Source organism: Jaculus jaculus, chromosome 5 (genome assembly GCF_020740685.1).
Source record: "Jaculus jaculus isolate mJacJac1 chromosome 5, mJacJac1.mat.Y.cur, whole genome shotgun sequence".
Lineage (NCBI taxonomy): Eukaryota > Metazoa > Chordata > Mammalia > Rodentia > Dipodidae > Jaculus > Jaculus jaculus.
In genome coordinates this window covers 140927367-140948105 of record NC_059106.1, presented here as the reverse complement: position 1 = coordinate 140948105, position 20739 = coordinate 140927367, and the positions used below count along the sequence as shown (strand labels likewise).

At 41.8% G+C, this 20739-nt stretch overlaps 1 pseudogene; it reads left to right on the top strand.

Annotated features, from left to right (window-relative positions):
• LOC101611566 overlaps positions 1 to 20739 on the top strand; it is a 142891-nt pseudogene that overhangs the window by 65426 nt on the left and 56726 nt on the right.

The following is a 20739-nucleotide window of genomic DNA, read 5'->3' as shown; positions in this document are numbered from 1 at the left end:
AAATATTCAATCATTTTTATTTACATTCCTTTACAACTTGGGTCAGGCTGTCCTAGGAAGTTTTGTTTTCTAAAGGATTAAGTCTACAGAACGACCTCATCGTGGATTCAAGTTACAGCGTGAAATAAATCCAGCCTCAGGATTTCTATACTGTGCACGGTATTGTTAATTTTCTAGAATAAGACACAGAACAGATATTATAAATAATTCTGGACAAAACTCTCATTTATTATTGAATTTTAAATGCCTTCATGAGTTTGGGATAATCAAAACAAAATTTCCCCCCTTAGATTAAGATAGCAATAAGATATAAAGCTACTGGTGATATAATCTGAAGTGCAACTTTAACAAAAATATGTATCTTTAAAAGGCCAACTTTTCCCTTAGGTTCAAACACCATGAAGTTACAGAATTGTTTTCAGGAATTTATGTTTATGTTTGTATAGTGCATTTAATTCAGTTAGAGTGAAATTCTAATTAATGATGAGAAGTTAAACTATTTCTTGAATATAGGTGAAATAAGGTGATACCATATATACATACATATATATATATATGTATATATATATATAATATATATATAATATATATATATAATATATATATAAATATATATATTATATATATATATATATTATATATATATATATATTATATATATATATATATATATATATATATATATATATATATATATATATATATATATATATATATATATATAAATTTTAAGGCACAAGTGGGACAGAAGTTAGAGTGGCCAGCTGGGAGTCTTCTTTTGGGTTTCTTCTTTTCCCTCAATTAAAAACCAAGTTGGAAACTATTGAACTTTTTAGGTTTGTAAAGAACGAATGGAGGGAGGAAGCAAGACTGTTGGATTTAACATTGCTTCTGTTAGTCTGAGCAACATGTTTTTTCCTCTTTAATTCCACTCCCCTTCTCACAACTGTTTGTTTGTGTGCAGGTACATTTGTTTGCATGTATGTGTGTATGTATGTTTGTGTGTGTACTATGTATGTATGTTCATATGTATGCATATTTTTGTGTATGTGTGCACACAGATACATATATGTGTCTGCATACACTTATGCATGTATGTTTGTCTGTAAGTGCATATTTATGTATATGTGTGCACAGATATGGAAAGCCAAAAGACAACCTTGAGTGTCTTCCTCAGAAATGCTGTCAACCTTTTGTGAGACAGGGTCTCTCAGTGGCCTGGAGCTCCCCAGTTAGGATAGACTGGCTGGCCAGGGAGCTCCAGGGATCTACTGGTCTTTGCCTTCCCGAAGCCGCACTGCCCCTCTGTGCTCTTTCCCCTTTTTTAATTAATGTGGGTCCTGGGGAACAAGTTGAGGTCCTCATGCTTGCATGATAAGCACTTTATTGGCTGAGCTTCCCTCCATTCCATCTCAAGACCTGTAAGGCATGATTCCTGCTGCCTCCATTTGCACTGCTACTGTTCCTGTCAATCTTTGAAAACTTCCAAAGGAGTATTTGGATTCTGGCCTTCCCCCAAGACAAGTTGAAAGTTCATTATGGGGGTGGAGGGATTGCCTAGTGGTTAAGGCATTGGCCTGCAAAGCCAAAGGACCCAGGCTCCATTCCCCAAAACCCACGTTAGCCAGATCACTAGGGGGCGCACGCATCTGGAGTTCGTCTGCTGTGGCTGGAGGCCCTGGCGCTCCCATTCTCTCTCTCTCCCTCTTTATCTGTCAAATAAGTAAAAAGAGAGTTAATTATGAACAAAGAAGCAGATTCTAGTTTCAGGAATGAAATGCTAGTTGGAGAAAGTCGGTTCTATTCTCACCCTGCATTTGGGAGAAAATTTAAGAAATCATGTGGGCTGTAGAGATTGCTTACTGGTTAAGGCATTTGCCTATAAAGCCAAAGGATCGTGGTTCAATTCTCTAGGACCCACATAAGCCAGATGCACAAAGGGGCACATGCATCTGCAGTTGTTTGCAGTGGCTAGAGGCCCTGGCATGCCCATTTTTTTTCTCTCTCTCTCTCTCTGCATTTTCATCTCTCTCAAATAGATAAATAAAATATACTATAAAAAAATCATGGGTGTAAGAAGTAGCATTAAAGGCCAGAAATGGCCCTGTAATATGACATACTTGTTTATTATTTTCTCAATTTTTCTATTGTTGTTGCTTTGAGGCAGAGTTGTACTGTATAGCCCAGGATGGCCTTGAGCTGCTAATCTTCCTATCTCAGCCTCCTGAGTGCTGGGGTAATGTAGGGAGCCAATGCAGACGCCATTACAAAATGGCGCTGGCTTCCTGCCAGTCTTTAAGTAAACAATTCCTTATTTGGGCAGCACCTTGTCCTGAGCCTATCCCGTGGCTCCTGTTTGGGTGGGTGAGCCTATGGCAGCCAATCAGCAGGCGCCCCATAGTATTCTGCCATATAAAAGCAGCTACACTCCTGCACCCCTTGCCCCTCGCCATCAGCTTTCCTGTTAACCAAGAGGCTCTCCAATAAAGTGTGATCAAGAAGGATCTTCGTTTGCTGGTCGTTCTTCTCCTGCTGGTCAGGGGGTTCGCCGCAAAGTGGTGTCGAAACCCGGGACACCGGGTGCTTTGTGGTCACCGGGCGAGGGGCCGAAGAGGATCCAGAACTTGACACACGGAGAGGAAGACGTCGGTAAGGAAGACGTCGGTAAGTCATCCCCAGTCATAATGTTTTTTCACTTAGATCCCTACCTGATCCTTCTTATTTTCATTCCTGTGTGGTTTATTGTCCTTGTCGTTTGCTGTGAGCGCAACATGGGCAATTCTCAAAAAAACCACATGGAACTTATTAGAAGGGGACGAGAAATTCTCGCAAGACATCAGGATAGCCTTTCTGAGTCAGATTCAAAGGGGGAGTCAAAAACTAGGCCTAGAAAAAGAAAAAAAGTAAAAAAGAAGGGATTAAACAAAGAAAAAGGTTTACAAGATGAGCTCAGAGAAACAGGTGAAATCTATAATTGCCCCCCCCCCCCCGAGGGGGAAAGAGGAGCCTTTAACAGGCTCTATCCTCCCATTGAGGAGCTTACACATGTAAATGTACTTGACACAGATAAGGAGGCTAGCTCCGATTCTGCAGAGGAGGAAGAAAAAAAATTATTTAAAGGGGAAGAGGAAAGACAAAAGGAGGCCACCGCCTGTTATAAAAGGGAACAATATAGGTCCCCGCCTAGGCGCCCTCTGCTAACAAAGGGGCCTCAAGGCCAAGGGTGTGGTCCTTTACAGTCGATAGAGCCTTCTGCACCCCCACCCCATAACTCCCCTGGGGACACATGCCACTTCATTAAAACAAAAACCTGGTCGCGGCTGGCCTCCGCTAGGAGGGGCTTCTATTATGGCTTCAAGAGAAAAAAAAAAAAAAAAAACTCCTTGGGAGCCCGCACTCTCCAATATTTTCTACAGCTGGTAGCCCGACAGGCTTGTTTGGGGCTTAAATATTGATTAATACACTTTGCAAAGTTGCCTGACAAGCTTATCATCCCTTATACTAAAGTACAAGTAGAGGTCTTGTCTGGCACTGTGGATGATTGGAGCATTCTCATGTGCGCTTTCCCAAATGTCATAGATAATCATTATCCAAAGAGCCCTATTTTGTCTTTTGTTAGAAATAATTTGGTGTATTTTCCTAAAATCACTGCTCAAGAGCCTATTACATCAGCCCCTGCCATCTTTACTGATGGTTCAAAGTCTGGTCGTGGGGCCTACTTGGTACAGGGCTCGGAGCCTATTGTAAGAATGTTTAGACCTGATTCCCCACAAATTGTTGAATGCCTAATTGTTTTGGAGGTCTTTCGGACATTCTCTACTTCTTTTAACTTGTTCACGGATTCCCTATATGTAGCTAATGTGGTTGCTGGCCTAGAGATTGCCGCTTCGGTTTGCTCTGCTAGTATAGTGTCTAATATTCTTTTACAACTTCAGTCTTTAATTTTGCAGCGAACTTGCCCTTTTTATGTAACTCATATTCGGGCGCATTCGTTGCTGCCTGGCCCCTTATCACAGGCTAATGACCTCGTGGACCTGGCCACTAGGCTCGCCATGATTTCTCTGGAAGATACAAAAGCTTCAGCTACTGAATTCCATAGACTATATCATGTTCCTACAAACACCTTGAGAAAAAAATTTTCTATTTCTAAAAATGAAGCACGAGACATTGTAAAATCTTGTCAGTCTTGTGTCACCTTTCTACCCTCCCCACATGTGGGTGTTAACCCCTGGGGCCTACGTCCTGGAGACCTTTGGCAAATGGATGTAACACATCTTCCAGAGTTTGGGAAAATAAAATACCTACATGTCTCAGTGGACACATGCTCAGGTATTATTTTTGCCTCACCATTGGCAGGTGAGAAGGTCTCTCATGTCAAAACTCACTGCCTAGAGGCCTGGGCTGCTTGGGGAAAGCCACACCGCCTAAAAACTGATAATGGCCCAGCGTACTTATCTGGTGGCTTTCAAGCCTTCTGTGCCCAAATGCAGGTTGCTCATACCACTGGCCTTCCTTACAACCCACAAGGTCAAGGTATAGTAGAAAGAGCCAATAAAAGTCTAAAAGCTCTTTTATTTAAACAAAAAGGGGGTATAGCGGAAAATGCAACTCCCAAGGAAAGAGTGTCTTTAGCCCTTTTTACCCTTAATTTTTTAATCTTGGATAATAATAATAAATCTGCAGCTGACAGGCACAGTCAACATGTGATTCAATCATCCAGTGAGATGGTGATGTGAAAGGATGTCTTAGATAATAAATGGAAAGGACCGGATCTTGTTGTAATAAGATCCAGGGGAGCTGTTTGTGTTTTTCCACAGGAACAGGATTCCCCTCATTGGGTTCCAGCCTGGCTGGTGAGGACAGTCAAGCGATCTCCGGAGGAGGGTCCAGGAGACAGTGATGTCCATCAGGGCGGAGATGATGAAGGTCTTGTGGATAATCTTCCTCCTGTGCCTGGAATCCATTGAAGGAGAGCCACGTTGGGGTATTCTGTCAACCTTTCCCAAACCTATGCTGGTGCTCCATTCTGCCACGGTCTTCCCTTGCTTCTTTACAACTCCATTTTCAAAGTGGATTTTATGTGGGACAAATGGCAGCTGCACGGACTTTACACCCTTTGTACTGTTACAAGGAGGACTTGTAGCTTACAATAATGTGTCCGGGACCCTCCATATGGATAATCAAGTAGAAGAAAAAGAGACACAAGATAAAGGGGCGTCTTGGAAGCGCCTCAATACATCTGGGGGTGTTAATGACATTGGACATGGCTGTGGGAGGAATACTTCCTTTGCCCCTGTGCCGGCATGTGTTCATCCACCGTTTCTGTTCGTTCTTAGTAACTTCTCTTTTAGTAATTACACCAATGCTTCCTGCTATCTGTCATTTTAAGGAAGGGGTAGGAGTGGAAATGTTCCTAGTGTGCTGCCTGGGAGGATGCGTACTTTGCCTCTGGTTGATTTGCCGCCAGCGAACCCAGACCAAGAGAGGCAAGATGGTCATTTCTCAAGCGCTCGCTGCCTTGGAAAGTGGTTCCTCCCCCCAAATTTGGCTGTCAGCTTTAAAAGGCAAATAGCTCCCCTGGGCCTTGCACCCTCAGGGTCTCAGAGTACCCATTGCACGAGGATGGGCAGGGATCTGGTAGCTTTCGTTTGACTGCCGCCTTTGCACTCTCAGGGGATCTGTCCCATTGCACTGAGGAAGGGGAGGTTGAACTTCTTCCCTTGATCGGTCAACACATCATGAGGTGCGGACCTGATCGGGAAGATGGCTATTTTTCTGAGCTATGCCATAAGTTAATAAAAAAGGGGGATCTGTAGGGAGCCAATGCAGACGCCATTACAAAATGGCGCTGGCTTCCTGCCAGTCTTTAAGTAAACAATTCCTTATTTGGGCAGCACCTTGTCCTGAGCCTATCCCGTGGCTCCTGTGGGTGGGTGAGCCTATGGCAGCCAATCAGCAGGCGTCCCATAGTATTCTGCCCTATAAAAGCAGCTACACTCCTGCACCCCTTGCCCCTCGCCATCAGCTTTCCTGTTAACCAAGAGGCTCTCCAATAAAGTGTGATCAAGGAGGATCTTCGTTTGCTGGTCGTTCTTCTCCTGCTGGTCAGGGGGTTCGCCGCAGGGTAACATGGTGTGAGCCAGCATGCCTGCTTTTAGTATATTGCTCTGCAAGGTGGCACATACATCTGGAGGTTGTTTGCAGTGAGTAGAGGCCCTGGTATGCTCATTCTCTCTCTCTCCCTCTCTCTGCTTCTTTCCCTAAAAACAAATAAGTAAATAAGTGTTCTGTGTTCCAGGCACTTTGGAAGTGTGTGAAAGGCCTCTAGAACTAGTGGAGTCATCTACAAAAGGATTGTCATTGATTTTTGGAATCTAGTTCCAGATTATATTATCATTTCTTACATTCAAAAATTCTTTTTCTTTCTCTCTGGGCCCATTTTATTAATGTATGTGTAGTATCCTTAATGGTAAGGCAGAACAATTCACCAGAGAGTGAAGGAAGGGTAGAAACATGTGTTAACTAAGGGAAGTCTCAAGAGAAGTTGAAACTGACCTCACATGATTTTTCAAATACAAATTAACTCCTGGAGCTTCAGAGATGTCTCAGCAGTTAAGGCACTTACCTGCAAAACTCGAAGACCCAAGTTTGATACCCCAACCCCAGTACTCATGTAAAGTCAGATGCACAAAGTGGCACATGTATCTGCAGTTCATCTGGAGTGGCTAGAGGCTCTGGTGTGTCCATTCTCTCCCTCTCTCTCTCTCTCTCTCTCTCTCTCTCTCTCTCTCTCTCTCTCTCTCTCCTTGCAAACAAATAAGTAACATGTTTTTAAAAAATTAAAAAATAATTTGGCCCTGACAGAGAAAGCAAGCACTATCTCTATAATTAGATTGGATGTTTCAAGTAATTCAAAAGTCAGGAATTCCAAGTTTAATGTGCAAGACACAAGATTATTGCACAATTTTAACTTAGAGAAAATGAGACTGACTGCTGAAATAAGACAGATAGTAGAGAAAGCCTGGCTAAGGGCCATTTGCTAAACTGGAATACATAGCATTGGGACATGGGTGATTAGGGGATGAGCCTGCTGTTTCTTCATAGTGTGACAATTTGTACACATTGGAATAAATGATCAGTAATTTAGCTGACAAGTGATAGCATATTTTCCTCAGTATTTTATGAAGTAGAATGTAGAATGAAAATGACTTGGGCTATGGTCTGAGCAATTATGCCAAAATTTATGTGCTGAAATCTACAGCTCCTCTCCCAAGGTGATACTTTTAGAAAGTGAGGTCTTGGGGCTGGAGAGATGTCTTAGTGGTTAAGGTGTTTGCCTGCAAAGCCAAAGGATCCTGGTTCAATTCTCCAGGACCCACATAAGCCAGATGCACAAGGGGAAACAAGCATCTGGAGTTCCTTTGCAGGGGCTGGAGGCCCTGGTGTGCCCCTCTCCCTCTCTTTCTCACTCTTAAATATATATATATATTTAAATTTTTTATTTTTATTTTTATTTATTTATTTGAGATTGACAGAATGGAGGAGGAGGAGAGAGAGAGAAAGAGAATGGGCACGCCAGGGCCTCCAGCCTCTGCAAACGAACTCCAGACATGTGCACCCCCTTGTGCATCTGGCTAATGTGGGACCTGTGGAATCGAGTCTTGAACTGGGGTCCTTAGGCTTCACAGGCAAATTCTTAATTGATAAGCAATCTTTCCAGCCCAAAATATATTTTTTAAAAAAGAAAGTGGTGTCTTTGGGAAGCGCTTAGCTCACAGCGGTAGATCTCACATGAATGTGGTTAATGACCTTTGAAAATAAGCTAGAGAGAGGAGACCCTTCATGCCTTCTCCCATACAAGCACCTAGCAAGATGGAACCATTTAAAAAAAAAAAAAAAAAAGATTGTATTTTTATTTATTTATTAGAAACAGACAGAGGGACAGAGGGACAAAGAGTGAGAATGGGCATGCCAGGGCCTCCAGTCACTGCAAACGAACTCCAGATGCATGTGCCACCATGTACATTTGGCTTACATGGAACCTGGAGAATCAAACCTGGGTCCTTAGGCTTTGCAGGCATGTGCCTTAACTGCTAAGCCATCTCTCCAGCCCTATGGAGCCATTTTTGATCCGGACTGTCAGCGCTTCTCAGACACCAACTCTGCCAGTACTTTGTTCCCATTCTAGCCTCAGAACAGCAAAGAAGCAATTTCCATTGCTTGGTAGCTAAGCAGCATGTGATATTTTATAATAGCAGTCCAGACAGACAACGACAAAGACGAAGATCAAACTTGAAGATATAACTTCACCATCTCTAAGTACACTAGCTATAGAAATACTTTGGTAGCAAATGATCAGATTTCTTATCTTGGCAGAGTGATTGGTTGATTTGGTTGGCAAGTCGGTTTTATGCATTAGTGAAATGGATCAGAGCTTTTAACTCAATTTAAAAATTATTAGAAAACTGGGACTATAGAATTGAATATTAAACAATTTATATAAATGAAGGTATAAATAAATCAATATAAGTGTACTTAGTCAAAAGCCAAAAATCTCCCTGAGAGAAGACATAGTGAAAGAGACTGGAGGCAGCCATGTCATGGCTTACTGTACAAATGTGACTGTGATTTATATGTGCTTGCATAGCTCTGTCCTTTACCATGCCTTAGTTCCCAGGGTTATCCTTCAAAACAGGGAGGGGATGCAGTTTTATTACTCAGTGATTTAACCAGTGGCCAAGATTATATGACTTATCACCTTGGATTTTAAGATTGTCTATAGGCATAATTTGAGGCAGGAATTTAATAGGTTTCCTTCCTGGTCCTAAAAGAAGAGGTCAATCAGGGGAAAGTTCTTTATCTAGTTGTGGTTTATAAGAAATTCCTGGCAATGACATTCCAGTGCAAATTACTTGATCCAAATTACTACTGACTATCCGTCAGTACCACTACCCCGAGGAAGAGATGCCCTTCGATGCAGTAATGGGCCTCTGATGAGTGTTAATGGAAATAGGCAATAGTAAATCTCTCATCACTGTTTTTAAAAAGCCTTAGACCTCTTTCTTTTTCTTTCCATTTCTTTTTCTTCTGCTCTTATTTGAATGGGAATAAAAAGTGAAAGTTAAAATACATAATCATGTGAATTTTCCTTGCCTGATTATATTACTTTTTTATTTTAATATTTTGTATTTATTTCTTTATAAGGGAGAGAGAGAGAGAGGCTGGGCATGCCAATGCCTTTAGCCACTGCAAATGAACTCCAGGCACATTTGCCACCATAGCTTACATTGGTTCTGGGGAGTGGGACCTGGGCCCTTAGGCTTTGCAGGCAAGCTCCTTAACCACTAAGCCATCTCTACAGCCCTGATTATATTACTTTTTTAAAAGTTACTTACTTATCTGAGAGGGGGAGGGAGAAAGAGGGAAAGATAAAGAAATACAGAGGAGAGAGAGAGAAAGAATGAGTGCACCAGGGCCTCTTGCTACTACAAATGACCTCCAGATGGATGTGCCACTTTGTGCATCTGGCTTTATATGAGTACTGCTCAATTGAACTCAGACTGGCCGACTTTGTGAGCAAGCGTCTTTAACCATTTAGCCATCTGCCTAGACCTGCTTTGAAAAAAATTTGATGGGGAAAATAGTTAAGTCTATTAGATGTACAGCAACACCTGTTAATTAGAACATGTCTACTCTTTGCTCAGTTATGTAGTCTATCCATATCATTAGTGACAAAGGAGTGGGAGATAACTTTCTTCCTATTTCCTATTCATCCTTAGGATATTTCCAGTATGTTATCCTGAATGTCTCTTCAAACAAGCAAGCAAATAAACAAGCCTTACCCTCAAAATACTGGATGCTAGGCTGGAGAGATGGCTTAGCGGTTAAGCGCTTGCCTGTGAAGCCTAAGGACCCGGGTTTGAGGCTCAGTTCCCCAGGTCCCACGTTAGCCAGATGCACAAGGGGGCGCACGTGCCTGGAGTTCGTTTGCAGAGGCTGGAAGCCCTGGCGCGCCCATTCTCTCTCTCTCTCCCTCTATCTGTCTTTCTCTCTGTGTCTGTCGCTCTCAAATAAATAAATAAATAATTTAAAAAAAAATACTGGATGCTAAAATTATACCTTAAAGATTGCGACACTGTGGTTATATTAAAACATCTAATACCTTATGCTTTCCAATTCCAACCCTTGGTACTGACTCCTCCCTCCTGAGCCTAACCTCATAACCAATGGGTTTGTGGCAGAATTCATACACACAGAAGCCTGAAATGCATTTTTTTTTAACATTTCTGCTTCCTTTTGTAAACCCCTGCCCCTGCCATGAGGCATGTCCTAGATAGCTTGCAGAATTAATGTACGTGGAACCCTATGAAGGAAAGCCTAGCTTTCCTTGTGATCCCATCAAGATAAATTGCCTAGAGCTAACAAGCCTGGGGTCAGCTGGCATGTGTGAAAGCAGCTGAGATCAGACCAGCATAGCCCAAAGCATCAGATCTTTTCAGACAACACAGCTAACAATTACGTTTCAGCCCTTAGGTATGGACTGGCTTGTTATGCAGCAATATTTGACTGGTGTAAGATTATTCATCCCAGACTTCCCACATTAGAAACAAGAACACTGAAGCTGAGGACGAAGATTCTCCCCACATTTATAATTCTCCTGGATTTTAGAGTTCCAAACTAGTGCTAAATTATATGAAATACCTACTTATTGACAAATTTCCTTACCAGATACTTTCATGTGATAACTTAATAAAAGCATTTCCTTGAATTATTTTAATTAGAATTACATTTAATGTAATTTTATTTAATGTATCTCTATACTGAGCTCTGTGATATTATAAAAATTGTCTTTCATGCGAAGTTATTCTCTTATACAATGGCAAGGGCTTATTTGTTGTGCTGAATGTGTAGTTACTTTTGGGGCTCAGAGGGATGAGTCCTGTGAAACCTACTGTCAAGTGTCCTCTTGATACCGGGCCAGTTTCCAGTTGATTACAAGCTGCAGTTCAGATTGCTGTCTTTCAGTCCTAACAACTGCCTTGTGCCAACCCATGACCTTTTGGAAAATGCTGGAAATAAAATCTGAAATTTTGAATGTAGAAAGTAGGTCAATCTGTAATCCATGTAGGGCTTATCGTCATATGGGTTGGGAGGATTCTTTGTAACTATGACTCGAACTTTTATACCTAAAACATAGGGCTTATTACTGAATCATACTGTATTTGAGTTGAAAAATACAGCTAGAGAAATGGATTAGTGGTTAAGGCAGTTGCCTGCAAAGCCAAAGGACCCAGGTTCTATTCCCCAGGACCCATGTGAGCCAGATGCACAAAGTGCATCTGGAGTTTGTTTGCAGCAGCTGAAGGCCCTGGCTTACCCATTCTCTCTGTCTCTTCCTCTGTCAAATAAATTACATAAATAAATGGACTTAAAAAAAAAAAAAGAAGAATGGAGATAGTCAGTATGGTTTTTTCTTCCAAAAGTTTGCTGTTTAGTGTGATTTTCTCTTATTAAAAAGAAATTTCATTATCTTAAAAAAAATCATAGTATCTTCATGCAATCGATTATTAAGGATGTAACATTTTCAGCCTCTTTGTGCACTGCAGGTGTGTAAATAATTAATGCTTCCTAAAGGCATTTTATTCTTCTGATACTGACTTGCGTTTAAGGACCAAGCTTTCACATACTATAACGGGTCCATTCTTATTTGTTTTTATTTCTGGAGTATTGAGTGTTTGGTCATGTTAGCAGCTGGTTACAGTAAATCTGTATGTGCTCTGAAGAAAGTTGGTGCCTTCATCTTCCTCTACTTTGTGCATTTCTTGTGCATGTGAAGGCTTTGAAGGCTTAGAGGAATAAATTGTGGGGGGAAAATTGGGCAGAAAAGATAAGCCTGGAAATTTAAAGACCCGTGTTATTCTGTTACCCAAACTCAAAAGAACATCTATGGGTATTACTGTAATTATTACATTGTTCCTAGTCATAGTTAATGAGCCCTTCCATGCAGAAACAATTCTTCCTCTCACAGTATAAATCTAATAAAAGCCTCCATGTCTTTATCTCAAGTCACCTTTTCTTGCCTGCTTTCTTTTCAAATTTTCTTACTCACTAGGAAGAAGAGAACAAAGCCTTATAGTTTATTTTAACAAGGAAATGATAAGCTTTCTTTAGATATAACTCACTTTACCAAACAGATATATCCTTGTGGAAAAAAGGTACAAATTAGTGCGTGTGTGTAAGTGGAGAAATTCCTTATAAATTTTGGGGACATATAGATGTTGGAATTCTGGAGCAACCCCAGTTTTAATGTATACTCATTTACTGTTTGTTTTGGGGTGTGTGTGGATATTCAGGACTGCAATAGCTATGTTGAAACCAGAAGACAGCATCTAGCAGCCCTATCCCTATCCTCCTGTTCTTACATTCTTTCTTCCTCCCTTTCCATGAGGTTCTCTGAGCTTTGGAAGTGGTGGTTTCAATGAGGCTGAGTATACAATAGTTCACTTATTTTGGGAAATTTTGCCAGCTATGCCACTATTGCCCCAGTGTGCATATCATGTCTGGCAGGTCAGTTGTGGAATATACAGGGTCCACAGGTGGGTGGGGCTGTCCATGGCTTTTCTCTCCCAGCAGCTTGCATGCCTCCTTCTTGCAAAGAAAGCTAGCTGGCAGAGAGGAGGCTTCAGTGCCAGTTACTTTCCTTATGTGCTATAACCAAGATGTGTGGGATCTGCAGCAATAGGGACTTGCCATCTAGTTGGGATGGAGAACCAAGAGCAATGACAATAGTCTATATAGTTTTTAGGGCCACAGAATAACTCCTTAAAAAAAAAATCTCTCTTACCAAACTTCAGGACCTTGTATATGCCAGGTAAGTCCCTTACAACTGACTGAGATACATCTGCATTGTTGATGTTCTTAGTGAATTTAATTAGTAATCAGATTATCTTAGTCCAAAATTTCTATTTCTCCTTCTCTGTTATTATCTCCTCCTCCATTCCCTGCTCCTTCTCCTCCTTCCTAAACCTACTAGAAGAGGACAAAACAGACTGTTGGAACAATTCACTAGATGAAAACAATAACAACACTTAAAGCAAACAAGCCTTTACTGTCTTAGCTATCTATTGCCTTTCAACTAATTACCTAAAACTTAGACAATGAAAACAGCATATATCTAGTAGCTTACTACAGTTTCCGTGGCCAGGAACTTTGGAAAAATGTAACCAGCTCTTCTCCTTGGTATCTATCGCAGGCTCCAATAATGCTGTCTTCTGGGGCTGTGGCCTAAATTCAAGGCTTAGCTGAGGAGGATCCACTCCCAATTCCATCCATTAAGCTGTTGGTAGAACTCGGTTCATTGCAGGTTTTGGTCAGGGTCCCCTGCTGGCTCTTGGCCAGAGACTTGCTTTCATTCTTTTCTTCATGACCTCTGCAGCATATGTCGAAGCCCACAAGGAAGTCACTGAGGGAACCCCATCACTTTTACTAATTCTGTTGGTTACAAGCAAGTCATGAAGTCCAGAGCACACTGCAGGTGGGAACACATACAGGGTCAGCGTTCAAGGAGCAGGACTCCCAGGACCCACCTTAGAAGTCTGCTTGTGACCCCTAGAGTAATCCAGTTATCACTGTCTCGTTTTGTCTCCCTTCCAAATAAATGCTTTTAAGATATATTTTTTCTATCTAGCACATTGAATTAGGTACAAAATAATATTACATTCATCTATTCGAACACACACACACACATCAAATCACATAAAAATTTCATGGCTTTGTTATACAGAGCTGATGTCCACTTTTGCATTGAAAGTTGTTTTCGGGTCTCTCCTACCTGTGAGTAGTTTGCTTCTAGAAAGAGAAAAGGTGGAAAGGTGGACTTTATCTTTTAGCTCCATTAGAAGATGAGTCAGAGGCTGGGCATGATGGTACACACCTTTAATCCCAGCACTTGGGAGGCAGAGGTAGGCGGATCACTGTGATTTTGAGGCCACCCTGAGACTACATAGTTGAATTCCAGGTCAGCCTGGGCTACCTTGAAACACCAAGAAAACCAAGAAAAGAGAATAAAGAAGATGGGTCAGGTAAGATACAGCAAACAACATTCCTGAGAACCTAAGAGACATGAATGAGGGCCAGTGTGATTTGTACTTGTAATTGTTACTTCATTAAATATGGAAATAACAATTTTCATACATTCTTTGATTTTTGAATAGCTGCAATAGCTAGAGCTAAAGAAAGAGTTAAGAGTCTTTTTATGAAAATGACATGTGAAGAATTTCAGTTATTCAAATTTTGTTGTAATCAAGAATATAAGGAATAGGTCATACCAACACAGGCTGACATAGTTGCAAAAGAGAGAGAGAGAGAATCTAGACCAGGTCAGGTGATGAGTATTTCTTTTTGCTAGTCCTAACAAGGATGGGACTAGGCAGCCAGTCCCAGTGCTCACTACTATCCCCATTCTCCTTGCCTTCTGAGCACACTTGGATCCCTCCTTAGACTTTCTGGCCAATGGGTAATGAACAGAAGTGACACGTGTGTCTTTCTAGTTTACAGAACAAAAGAATAGATTTGACATTGGCATGCACTCATTTCCTGCTACAGTGACCAGTTATTTTTTCAGGTCCCTGTCGACCTGGGCCCTTGGTTGATTACATATAAGAAAAAATCCCTTGCCACTTACCAGTGATGGACAAGTGCCAGGTCTAAATGGTGATCCTTATATAAAGATAGTTAATCTTACAATATTTTAAAATATTTCACTTATTTATTTACTTAAGAGAGAGAGAGAAGGAGGGCAGATAGAGAGAGAATGGGCACACCATTCTAGCCACTGTAAATGAACTCTAGACACATGTACCACCTTGTGCCACCATGCCCGGTGAAACTGAGGCTTTTAAGGAGAGTTCAGAGTAAATCCACAAAGGTGTGGAAAGTAGGATCCAGAAGCTTGTGCAGGGAGACTTAGAAGGACCCAGCATGGCACCTGCCATGTGCTTTTCCATATAGGGAAGTTAAGGGGGCCAATTGTAAGGCTCAAGGAAAAATGAGAGGGCAGATATCAAAGCAGCGATCAGGAGATTCAGAGGAAAAATGAGTAAGGAAGAAAGTTACAAAAAAAAAAAAAAAAAAAAAAGCAGTGTGCAGTGGTGCACATCTTTAATCACAGCACCCAGGATGCAGGATCCTGGAGAGTCTGAGGCCACCCTGAGACTAGGTAGTGAATTACAGGTCAGCCAGAGCTGGAGTGAGACACTACCTTGGAAAAAATAAAAAAAAATTACTCTCCTGATTACTCCAAGTTTAAAGAAATTACACAGGTAGAAGACCTAAAGTTAGTGTGAAAGTACTCATGTGGTAGACCTGGGCTGTAAGGAAAATAAGCACATAGTAGTTTAGAGACCACAGGAAAATCATGTGGGAATCAAAATTAGCTAAGTGTCACGCTTGGGATCACAGAACACTGGTGTAAGCTGTCCACGCTTGTGACACACAAGACCGACTGGGGGCTGGGCCTCCTTATTGCTGCTGGGCGTTGTGGGGCTGCATCTTACTAGCCTGGAGGTGTTGTTTCTACTGAATATATATTACTTTTTGCACCATCAAATGTCAAAATGGGGCTGGATAGATGGCTCAGTGACTAAGGCACTTGCCTGCCAAGCTTAACCACCTGGGTTTGATTACCCAGTACCCATGTAAAGCCAGATGCAGAAAGTGGCACATGCATCTGGAATTTGTTTGCAGAGGCTGGAGGCCCGGGCTCACACATATTCTCATTCATTTATTCTCTCTCCCTCTCTCTGCTTGCAAATAAATGAAATAAAATAAAGAAGTCAAAAATACCATCAACTCAACCATTATAAGTTGGACAATTTGCTCTCTCTTGCTTCTTACACAACACAACCCACATAGTTGATGCAGCTATCATCATCTTTTGTTTTATTTTCTGTCCTCTCTACTATGCTGTAAATGTCACAAACTCGTTGACCATAACTTATTCATCATAGTGTTTCTGTTTCTGTCAATCAAAGGAATAAGTAGTAACTACTTATAATATTTATTTCTTAAGCAAGTGAGTGAGTGAAAAATGGTAGGACAATAGTAGAAGGCTAGAGTCTGAGTGAGTTTGCTAAGCAAAAGCATTTAGAGTGTTTGTTGAAAAGGCACCACGATTCTGAGAAGAGACTGTGGAGTTTTCAGCACGGAAACATCTCTATCACACCATACAAAGCTCAGGGTTCGTTGTGGAAAAGGTGGCAGAAAGAATGTAAGAGGCAAAGGAAGAGTACAACTCCTTACAGTGCAACTGTCCAGACAGAAATTGGCCTCGATATCCATGGCCTTGCTGTTCCTGGTACTACCTACACAAGACCCTTATAATAGAAACAAAAGATGATGACTTCCAAGTAAAAGAAAGACTGAGCACAGGAGGGGATATGATGAAGGGTGGATTTGTGAGTGGGCAGTGTGGGAGGGGAGGGAATTATCGTGATTTATTGTCTATAATTATAGAAGCTGTCAATTAAAATAATAATACTAAAGAACAAATAAATAAAATATTCTTTTAAAAAAGAATGTTTGTTGTTTGGGCTGAAGAGATGGCTTAGCAGTTAAGTTCTTGCCTATGAAGCCTAAGGATCCCTGTTCGAGGCTTGATTCCCCAGGACCCACATTAGCCAGCCAGATGCACAAGGGGGCGCACGCGTCTGGAGTTCATTTGCAGTGGCTGGAGGTCCTGGCGCACCCATTCTCTCTCTCTCTCTCTCTCTCTCTCTCTCTCTCTCTTTCTCCCTCTCCCTCTCTCTCTCTCTCTGCCTCCTTCTCTGTCTGTTGCTCTCAAATAAATAAAGAAAGAAATAGAATTTTAAAAAAAGAATGTTTGTTGATAAAGGAGAGGCAATGTTGGAGAGGAAGATGAATTGAGTAGCTAAGAGATGGACTTGTAAGGTATCATATTGTTCAACACAAGATTGAAGAGAATGGCTGGGATTGACAGCAAGAGGCTTATTGAAGAAATACTTATGACTTTGAGTGGATAAACCTTGGGGATTGGTTGGAAAGGGCGAGTTGTGATCCTAGCTGAGAAAATATTCTTTTACGGACCATGTTGAAGTCTTTGTAGAGCACCTGTCAAGAAGCAGTTGTCAATATTTTATAGGAAACCTACTAAGTAGCTAGTGTTGGAGAGAGAAATGGGACCACGAACCTGAGATTAAAAATGTGGAGACAGGGCTGGAGAGATGGCTTAGTGGTTAAGCGCTTGCCTGTGAAGCCTAAGGATCTCGGTTGGAGGCTTGATTCCCCAGGACCCACGTTAGCCAGATGCACAAGGGGACGCACGCGTCTGGAGTTCCTTTGCAGTGGCTGGAGACCCTAACACACCCATTCTCTCTCTTTCCCTCTGTGTCTTTCTCTCTCTGTGTCTGTTGCTCTCAAATAAATAAATAAAAATAAGTTTTAAAAACGTGGAGACAGTTGATGGATGCGAGTTAAAGAGCCGGGCATGGTGGCACATGCCTTTAATCTCAGCCCTTGAGGGGCAGAAGTAGGTGGATCGCTGTGAGTTCGAGGCCGGCCGGAGACTACATAGTGAATTCCAGGTCAGCCTAGGCTAGAGTGAGACCCTACCTCGAAAAAACAAAAAAAAAACCATAAAAGGGTATATAGATTGAAGAAAGAAAAGTTCAAATAGATATTGATGCAAAACATCAACATCTCAGGAGTGACAAGAGAGAAACGGGACTGAAAGAGCAGGCAGGGAGAGAAAGTTCTAGAAGAGCAGAGCATGAGAATGTGATTGAAGCCGTTTCAAGAAGGTGCACCTCACTGTGAACCACCAACCAGGAGCCATGTCTTAGATCAAACACATGGGCTCATGTGGAGGTAGCATATAATTTGCAGTAATTTCAAGGGAAAAGGCAGGTTTCAATGGGATAATATGGTTACGTAGGAGATTTATTGTTTTTAACTTTTATTCTTTGTAGAGAGCGAGAGAGAGAGGACCACTGCAACCGAACTCCGGACGCTTGCGCCACCTAGTGCTCATGTGCGATCTTGCGCGTGCCTCACCATTGTGCTTTCGGTGGTCTTCGCAGGCAAGTGCCTTCACCACGAAACCATCTCTCAGCCCCGGGGGTTCATTTTTAAATATGTTTGTTTGTGAGCAGCAGCAGAGAGAGAGAGAGAAGGCGGCCCGGGGGAGAATGAGAATGGGCATGCCAGAGCCTCTGGTGGCTGCAAAGAAACTCCAGATGCATGTGCCACTTTGTGCATCTGGCTTTACGTGGGTACTAGAGAGAATACAAGCCTCAGCAGGCATCTTCATCATTTGCTGAATTTCAATTCCAGCCCCAGCTATTGTGCAGAACATGTTTAAAAACTGTAAAGGAAGAAAACTTTTACTGTCTGTATTTAGGTGATGACAAAAGACAAATTAGCTCAAGGGAAAAAAAAGTTTATTCACATGATGAATATGGGTAAATGAAATGCTCTCTGAATGGCTAGAGTTAGGGGGCTTAGATATTTAAAATGGAGAAAGAAAAGGGGAAAAAGGCATCTATGTGAGGAGCACTTGGGTTTCTTTGGGCAAAACAAATAGATTCTTAGGGAAACAAATTGAAGATAAGAAAGTTTATGATAATGCCCTGTATGCATGTACAAGCAGTCTTTTTCCATATTTGTGGCCATGACACTTGCCCAGAGAGAGGATTTAGGAATGCTGAAGTCTTCTTGGGAGTTTCTGTCATTAGATACAAAGGATAAATTTGGAAAAAAAAGTAATGTTTTGTCTTTTGCAAGTATTATGAACTGGGTCTCACTAGAAGTTTCCCATGGAAGGAGGAGACTTGTCTGACTGCTTCGTGTTTAGTTACTTCACTCATCGCTGTGGCCACATACCTGACAAGAAGCAACTTAAGGAAGGCAAGGACACTTATTTTAGCTTGCACTTTTAGGGGATACCGTCCATCGTGGTTGGAAAGGCATGGCAGCTGTGTTTAGAAGCTGTCAGGTCACATTACATCCACAGCCAGGAAGAGAGTGGAACCCCAGGAAGTGGGGCTGGTTTATAATACTTTAGGGTCCACCCATAGCCACGGAGGCTCCACCTCCTAGAGGTTCCACCACCTTCCCAAACAGCATCAGCAGCTGAGAATCAAGTGTTCAAACATGTGAACTTACCCGCAAGGGGGGGGGGGCGGAGGGTGGGCAGCATTTTATATTCAAACCACAGCACCTAATATCCCATTGAATCCATCTTCTAGTCATGGAAATGAGTCACTCCAGTAAAACTGCTATGTCTCACTTCAGGAGGTGGAGGTGTGTGTTGATTGAGGTAGGACACATATCAAAGGCTCCCTAAGATGTTAGCAGTTAGGGACCATTCCACAGAAACACAAGAAGATAAAGATGAGCAGACTCAGAGGGCTGGTATTGTTTGTTCCTCCTGTTTTGCTTTTGAGCAGCTGGGAGCAGACACCTGGGGAGATGTGTAGATCCAGGGCCCAGGTGTGCTTCCATGCCAACGAGAGACTGGTGGGGACATTGTCACATCCTAGCCGGTTCCTGCAACAGTGAGTGGAAACTGCAGCGAGATGGTAAACTTCCTCGTGGCCGACACTGCGATGCTGGCACTCCTTTACCAGGACAACAAATCACCCAGTTTCAGCCTGCTGGGCTTCATGTGAAGGGTAGTTACAGTTCTCAGTGATGGAGGCGGAGACAACCTGGGAATATGAATCCTAGACAAGAGGCTCCAGTTTTCATAGAGATGAAAATGTCTCTAACATTGCACAAGACTAGATCTGGGGCTGGGGAGATGGCTCAGCTGTTAAAGGCACTTGCTCTACGTATGAAATTCAGGTGCACAAAGTGGAGCATTCATGAAGTTTGTCTGTAGTGGCAAGAAGCCCTGACCCATTCATATGCTCTCTCTCTTTCTCTCTCTCTTTCTCTCTCTCAAATAAATAAGTTTTTTTTTTTTCTTTAAAGAATACATTAGGTTGGGGAAATCTCTCTGCTGTTAAAGTCACTTGCTTGCAAAGTCCGATAGCCAGGGTTCAATTCCCCAGTACCCACGTAAAGCCAGATACACAATGTGTTGCATGAGTCTGGAGTTCATTTGCAGCAGGAAGATGTCCTGGAGTGTCCATACTCTCTCAATCTCTGTCTGTTGCAAATAAATGAATAATAATAAAGTCAAAACAAAACAAAGAGTAGGTTTGATAGCCCAGAAAGATAGGCTATACTTTTCCATTATAAAACATCATTTCTATCTACAAGTCCTCCCATGAAAGAAAAATAGAGCAACAATATTTTTTATATAAAAGTTATAATCATATCATTTGATCATTTATATAAGTGCAGCAAAAATAGTAATTAGCCTGGGCTACAGTGAGACCAATCTCAAATATCAAAAAAAAAAAAAAAAGTGATTAGCCATGTATATATTTGTGAGTTTGCCTTGCTGGAATTTTATAAAGAATTATGGATTGGGCTTTGAAGCTTTTTTTTTTTTTTTTTTTTGAGGCTAGATATTCTGACCAATAGCTCACCATCATATTTTTAGCACCATAAATTTGGGTGAATTCTCATCTTCCTGAAGTTCCTCCATTGTCATAAGGTTCCCAGATCTTCTAGGAGGTAATCTTTCTTGTGCACCTGTCATGCTGGAATTATAGCTTGGATCAGAGGCGTACTGAAAGGCCCATGTGCTTGTGAGCTGTGGGGTGGTAGTGGAGC